The following is an 8,075-nucleotide window of genomic DNA, read 5'->3' as shown; positions in this document are numbered from 1 at the left end:
TCCTCCGGGGCAGGCGGGAATCGAACTCATGCGGAAGCGGCTTTAGATTCTCAGTGCTGTGCTTTAACCCGCTGCGCCACCAGGGAGGGCCCTTATCTGGCTCTTTAAAAAAAAAAAAAAAGTCACTAAAAACTTGCAGTACCTGGGCCCTCCCTGGAGGCACATCAGGCTGGGATGCAGCACTGCAAGGGAGCAGCAGCCCCTTCAGTGCTAGTTCGATCACAGCTCCGGTGGTGACCCACATGGCCCAGCAGACCCCTCCTGGCCGGCCTGCTGCTCCCCTCAGCAATGTACTACCTGTCCTGCTTAAAAAAAAACAGGACTGTGGTTTCTGATTTAACAAAAAAAAAAAAAAAAAAAAAAAAAGGCTTGTATTACCTATTGCCCTCATACTCATGCTCATGTTGATTAGGTGGTAAATTAGCCACAAATCTGGCCAAAGATCAAGATGAAGATACAGGAAACACTTTCATCAAGCAAGAACCCATTTGATTGTGAATGTGAGGGTTACTGATAAACATATTCAAAGTTTGTTACAGGACTTGGGTCAAATATTAAAATATCCTTCATTACTTTCATTCCATGCTCATATTTTTCTTGTTGCATTTGGCGTCATCTCATATACTTTCATAGATTGTATAGCTCACTAAGTACTATCAAACACACCACTGGTTTGATATAATATGTAATATACTGCACAGTTAGTTTAAGGTGAGACCTGACTCATGGATAGAACAATTGCTAGGATTAGTTGATTAAAATATTTGTAATAAAGGAGCAGAAAAACAATGACTAAATTAGAAACCACACTACTTGTGGGTCTCATAAGCTTGTTTCAAGAAGAATGTAGATTAGCTGGTTCTCTCCCCTTGTTTTCCCCTTCTACAACCTCCAGTTTAAGTTTGGGAATGCAAAAGGTAATGAGAAAGCTGCTGCTACTGACTAATACTAAGCCGTCAGGCATGCCTAGGCACAGTGATTGGTAAGAGATGGACCTATGATGCAGTTGCTCTTATTAGAGTGATCTCAAAAATTTTAGTGGAGATGTTTCCACAAAAATAGTGTATCTTTCTTTTGAAAGATTTATTTATTTATGCATATAAGAACTAGGGTACATGCCAGAAAAGCGGGGAGTGAGAGGATTTATCAGAAACAGAGTGGGGAGCTGAACAGGCAGATTGACAAAGATTGATGAAGTACACTGCTGAGGAGAGCAGTAGGTGGGTTAGGATTGGTCTGCAGCGCCATGTGGTCACCTCCCTAGCCAGGCATCGAACGTATGCTGCTGTGGTTGCAGAGAGCCTCACAGCGCTATGCCATAATCATTCTGCCACCAAAGAGGGCCCGAGTTACTTTCTTGCTGCAGCTAAGTGGGGAGTAGTTGGGAGTTGTTGGCTACCATCCTGGAAACCCCAAGGAAAACACCCTAAGATATGGACAGCACTGTAGAAGACGAGAGAGCAAAAGAAATAGTCTTTGGACAGACATATTGACTCACTCTGTAAAAACACTCCTTGACGGTGTGTCCTGAAGAGTCATCACCCATCTAGGCCCCTTTACTAATGAAGCCAGTTTGAATCAATTTCATTTACTGATGACTAAAACATATCAATAGCAAAGATTCTTTCATTTACTTTCATCCCCCCACTTGTTCATTCATTCATAAAATGTTATGCATGGCACCTGCTGACACCAAATACTACCTTTTTCAAACAAGCCAACTGATGTCCTATAATTCAACTGAATTCTGACACTGACCAGAGTTCATGTAGCCCCCACACATTAAGGACTTGGTCTCCTAAGCCTGTCCCACTTCCGCTGCAAATGAAGTTCCTGGGGTATTTGCACTTCTGTCCAGCTGACAGCAAATTCAGGGATTCCCACAACAACCCCATTTAGGCTCAATAATTTGCTAGAATAGTTATCAATTTTAATATCAAGGATCGAACTTAGGAAGAGTGAAATGGAAGAGGTGTACAGGGCAAGGTATTTGAGGGCAGGGAGGGAAGCAGGGTCCAGAGCATCCACGCCCTCTCTGAGCATACCACTCTTGCAACATATCAATGTAATCATCAACCTGGAAATTCCTTGAACCCCACTGTTTAGGGGGGTTTAAGATGATGTTATTACATAGGTGTGATTTATTAAATCACTGCCCATTGGTGATTGAATTCAATATTCAGCCCTCCTCCCCTCTCCAGAAATCTAGGGTCGTTTCTGACAAATCTCTACAAAGAAGCTATCTAGGGCCTCCCCACAAGTCATCTCATTACATGTAGCAGAACAATCTCACGGGTTTTAGAAACTCTGCCAGAAACCTGCAACAAAAGCCAAATATTTATTTTTTATTACACTGTATATATACTCTACTTAATATTATGCTCAATTCTAGAAGATACTCCATCAATTGACTTCAAGGCAATTATTGAGTGGAGCGGAGGCAGGGACAGTCAATGCACAGGCACATATGCATAGAGATTAAAGAAAAATGCAATAAAGAATATCTGTCAGAGTAACTTGAATCCTAGATAATTTCAGTCTTCTCCAATAATGAGTAGAATACTACAGGAAAGACACCATACCTGACCTAGTCACACTGTACTTTTTTTCCTCACCTGATCCTCAAAGTGTCATTAATTACTAACAAATTAATCAGAACAAATCGATCCAAGAAAAGAGTCTTCCCCTGAGATTGTAATGGTTCCCTTTCAATGCCCAGCTCACCACACTGTACATTTTACATATTTTAAGACAAGCCCAAATTATATTTTCACAGAATATCGAGGGATTTCTTTACAGGCATACCGGCTTTTAAAAAATTCCCAGTTTTTCCTTCATGAATTTTTCCTTTTACTAACATACCCCTTACTAGCAGTGGAGTCTTTGCATTATAAGGCTGGTTTCCAGGAAATCTTCAGCTCAGTCACTCCAAGGAGATTCTTTATGTCAAGGTAGTCAGCAATAGCTTAGATGTGTGGGACATTTGAAGAAATGAGTTTCCAGCTCTCATAGCTGGGATAACATAGATGCTAACCTGAGAAGCACTGAAATGCCAAGAGCTGTTGCCTTCACAGCTGCTGACCAGTCATCCAGGAGATACAAGAGAATGATGTAGCCCTTCAATGGAAATAGAGGCAAAGGATATGTGACTTAGTAAAAGCAGTGATCTCCTTAGACCACGTACCAAGCAGTTTAGAGCCCAACTTCTTTCCCTGCAAAGTAGGGACAAGAATTCCCCCTTTGCTGAGATGGGTATATACATGAGCTAATATCTAGAGGGTAGTTGGCCCATTATTAGTGCTTAAAAGTGATTGCCATATTTATAATAAATGTCATATTATCCTATTATTGGTTATTGTGAAAAATTTCAAAGCATGATATATGTCTAGCAACACTGAGACTGAAAGTTAGGCCTGTGTTCTGAGAACCCACATTGTACAAGCCCCTCAGGGCACAAATGTCATGGCAAGGCCCTAGTGGCACAGGGGGTTAAAGTTTCAGCACGATAAAGCTATCAGCAGCCATTGAAACACAAGTTCTATTTCTGGCCAGGGAGGTGACACATATGGCACAGCAGACCTCTCCTATCTCATTCACTGCTCCCCTCAGCAGTGTATTTCAATCAATCTGCCTGTTCTGTTCCCCACTCTGTCTCTGGTGAATCCTTTCACTCCCTGCACCTCTGGCCTACACTCCAGTTCTTATATACACAAATTAAATAAATATTTTTAAAAAAAGTCATGGCAAGGGAATGGCGCTCATCACCTCAGGTTCACATGCCAGACCAGTAACAATTGTTTAAATAGTAATAAAGAACGAAAATGATAGATCAACACAACAGGAAAAGTTTCAAAATAAATTCAGGCTGAGTTACCAAACATACTAAACCAAGTGTTACATAACCAAGAAGAAAGAGGTGTCGCGAGTCAAAATACTTCAGGCAATTTTAGTTTTCATTCCAATTTGGAAATTGTAGAATTTTTCCCTTTTTTAAGGTGGAAAAGAACTATTTGGATTTACTGACATCATGTTCCCTAATGATTGGTCTTTCTGATTCAAAAGCTCTATCAACACTCTGATGTTATGGCTCAGGGATGTAAAATCAAGAGGAAAATGCTCTACACAAAACAAACCTTCGCTGTCCTAGGACAACCCTTCTTTTCCAAATTCGGTTCTTATTTTCAATTCCAAAAACAACACACAGGCCCTTAGAAGGTACAAACTCCCTCATGTTTATGCATGTGGCCCTGGAGAAGAGAGGATTTCAGATGCTTTTGATTATGAATTGGCTGAACAAAACATCTAGCCAAAGTTACTTGCTTAAAGAACCACTCTCCCTGCCCCCACCTTACCTCAAGCCTAAAGGAATCTCTATCCTGCATCAATTTACAACTGAGCACTTGACATGACTTTATTGGTATATCTTTCTTATGCATTTGACCAATCAAAATGATAATTTAGACAAACTGGGGATGGCAGAATGCATTATCCAGCAATATCTCATTATTATGCAAAAAATCAGATATTCACAGCAACTGTCTCATCTATTTATTGTTTGGTTACTCATCTGGAAATTTTAATACTTTCTTCAGGGGCAGGGACTGGCAATAAAAAAATAGACCTATATATCAAACCTTTAACTTCCAGCCATCATTGTGTGCCATAATACAGATGGAGTGGCTATCAGCAAGCTTTACTGTGTTGGTTTATTTCCTTCAACAGAGAATGTGGATTTAAATGGGATAAAGCAACAAAGTTGACTTAAGGCTGGAGGAGCCCTAGGAAACTTCCACTGTCTTCGCTGCACAAACATATTGGCTATAGTTTGCCTTCTACTAGCTGCAAATCAGAAGTGTGGATGTGACAAGGAGTGGGAGTGATTTAGGATGAGGGACAATGCCACTGCATCTCACAATGTCTGTCCCCAATTGTCCTTCATATAAAGTATGTCTATGGACCACACTAACCCCTAACCCCCAGAAACAAAGCTCTGTATATGGTGACTGTTCTAGTTATATTACAAACAGTGACTTAAGCTGTACCAGAGGTCTGTGCAGTACAGAGTGGTGTGATTCCTACTGTAGAACACAGTGGCAACATAATACCTCGTTAGTAAGCAGTGAAAGCCAGATTCAAATTCTGCTTCCAGAATTTGTACTGGTAACCACAGACTCTGCCAGCCAGTTGTATAGAAGTACAGTAGCTCTCTGCCTCTTTTCTTCATGGTCTGTGCCGGAACAATAAATTGGAAAGGGACAAACTGTAGTCTACTTGCAGGGGTATCATATGAAATATGTGTTACAGATCAGATTCTTAGAGCCAGATCGGCTGATTTAGTAACTTGTCTTTCAAACAAGTTCCCTAAGTGATTCTTAATTACACTGAAGACTGAGAACCATCAGAATAAGATTTCTGGGCTAGGAATCAGGAAAAAAAAAATCTGCCCTTAGCCCCATGTCACTGTTCATGAATCTGAGAACTTAGGAGAAATCACCTGGGCTTATGTTTCCTCATCTATAAAAATGAGGATAAAAATGTCTGCCCTGGGCCCTCCCTGGTGGCGCAGCGGGTTAAAGCACAGCACTAAGAAGCTTAAGCCACTTCCGCATGAGTTCCATCCCCGCCTGTCCCTGAGGAGATCCACATGGCGAGGCAGACCTCTCCTGACCCGCCCGCTGCTCCCCTCAGCAGTGTACTTCGTTGATCTGCCTGTTCTACTCCCCACTCTATCTCTGGTGAATCCTCTCACCCTCCGCATCTCTGGCCTGTACCCCCGTTCTATATGAATAAATAAATCTTAAAAAAAAAAATTCTGCCCTAGGACCCTCCCTCGTGGCGCAATGAGTTAAAGCACAACTACAAAGCTAGCTGCAGCTGCTTCAGCATGAGTTCCATCCCTGGCCAGGGAGGTGACCACATGGTGCAGCAGACCTCTCCTATTTCACCCACTGCTCCCCTCAGGAGTGTACTTTGTCAATCTGCCTGTTCTGTTCCCCACTCTGTCTCTGGTGAATTCTCTCACCCATGCGCCTCTGGCCTGTACTATAATTCTTGTATGCATAAATAGATAAACCTTAAAAAAAAACTGTACTATATAATGTGCACTTATCTCTAAGATTGAGATGAGATAAAACAGGTGAAATAAATCAGCAAATTGAAAAGAGCTTCCAAATATTAGCCACCGTTATTGGTCACTCATTCTTTCATATACGCAAGTTTTGTCTTCTCAACTAAAATAATAATCCTTTCTTTTTGGCGGGGGGCGGGTAGACTTCTTTTCAACCCCATAGCAATATGTATCAAGTTAAACATGTGGTAGCTACCCTATAAACACTGGTTTTATTCAATCCTTTCTTAAAACCATGTTAGCAAGTCCACAGGATCAATGCTATCTATTGCTGACAATTCAGTGACCAACAGCTTGTATGTGTTGTCTCCAGAGACCTTAAAACATCATTATATAAATTCGATCTTCATATATCTTGTAGTAGGGGGTAGTCAATGTTGATAGCTGTATTTTACTGGAAAAGATGAAGCTCAGGTTAAACGATTTGCCCAAGGTCATCCATTAGTAATCAGGTAACAAGTTCCTCAGTCCCCAGCGACACCATACAGCATACTGAGTGACTTGAAGTTGGAACTACACAAGAAAGAGAAAATTTTAGAAAAATGATAGCCATTTCTGGTGAGAAATATTATCAGGAAGAAAAAAAAAGTGTTGATGGGGGGTGAGGGAAAGGTTTTATTTGCATATGCAACACCTTGATTTCTGCCAGGCAGGAAACGACTGCTTTGAATGCCCATTTGGCAGGAATAAGGCAGAAGGAGTAGGAAAATAATCTGGAAAGCTATAAAATTCTTCCCTGTCAGAGTTATGCTTAACATCACCCATTTCCCTCCCATCAAAACAAGACAAAACGAAACAAAAACAACTGTACCTCTGGAAAAAACAAGATTCTACAAAAGAGCTACAGGAATCCAAAATGGTTCCTTTTGCCATCAGGGAAGAGGATGTGGGGCCATACTGTGGCTGCAGCATCTTCCATTCTGGAAAGGCCTTCCCTTTGGGCTTAGTCAGGCTCCTCCCACTGTCAAATAGTTGCAAAAGCTAATCATGAAGAAGCTTCATTGGCTGAACCTGATCCAGATGGTTTTAAAATTCTAATACACTTTGATTCCCTAGTAACAACGTCTCTTTAGAGGATGTAATACAAAGAGAATTATTTGGGGATGCTTAGTGATGTAGGCTGATATTTATGTTTCGGTGTGTACAGATTTTGAAAGTCTCTTGTATAATGGAAAGTTGACGTCAGGCTTTGACACGGAGCAGAGTGCCCAATGTGACCCCTTTTGAAATGTAACTCAGATTATATGTCACTTTCCTCAAAATCTTGGAGAGTTACTTTTTTGTTAGAATTGAGAATCTGCTTATAAACTTTATATGGAAATGTAAAAGACAGAATGGAAAAAACAATTCTGAAAAAAAAAAAGACTAAGTTTGAAGGCTTCTATTGCCTGATTTCAAGACCTAACATTACGTAACATTCATTGATTCTGTGGTATTGGCATAAAGCTATGACATTGACCATAAACAAATTCACACATATATGGCCACTTATATGATTTATAACACAGACAGCCACATAATTCAATGGGTAAGAACAGTGTATCAACAAGTAATGTTAGAACAAATGAATACTTACATGGAAAAAGATTCTTGCTTTTTTTCTTACACCATTTACAAAACAAATCATACTGAATGACAGACCAAATGTAAGAACTTCTAGAAAAGAGAAAAATCTTTATGATCTTGGGTAAGGAAAAGATTCCTTAAAAAGGATACAAGAGCTCAAGTAATGAAAAACAGATTTGATACACTGGAATTAAGAAAATTAAAGACAAGGTTCAAGACATTTCTGAAGGACTTGTAGCAAATATTTATAAAAACTCTTTAAAATTCAATAATAAAAACTAAAAATAATGGGCAAAGATTTAAATGGACACTTCATCAAGAGATACAGGTTGCAAACATGTACTTGAAAACATGTGCTCAAAATTACTACTCATGAGGAAAA

Source organism: Condylura cristata, unplaced genomic scaffold, assembly GCF_000260355.1.
Source record: "Condylura cristata isolate star-nosed mole 26May11 unplaced genomic scaffold, ConCri1.0 scaffold00023, whole genome shotgun sequence".
Taxonomy (NCBI): Eukaryota; Metazoa; Chordata; class Mammalia; order Eulipotyphla; family Talpidae; genus Condylura; species Condylura cristata.
Note: the sequence above shows the minus strand (reverse complement) of the source record.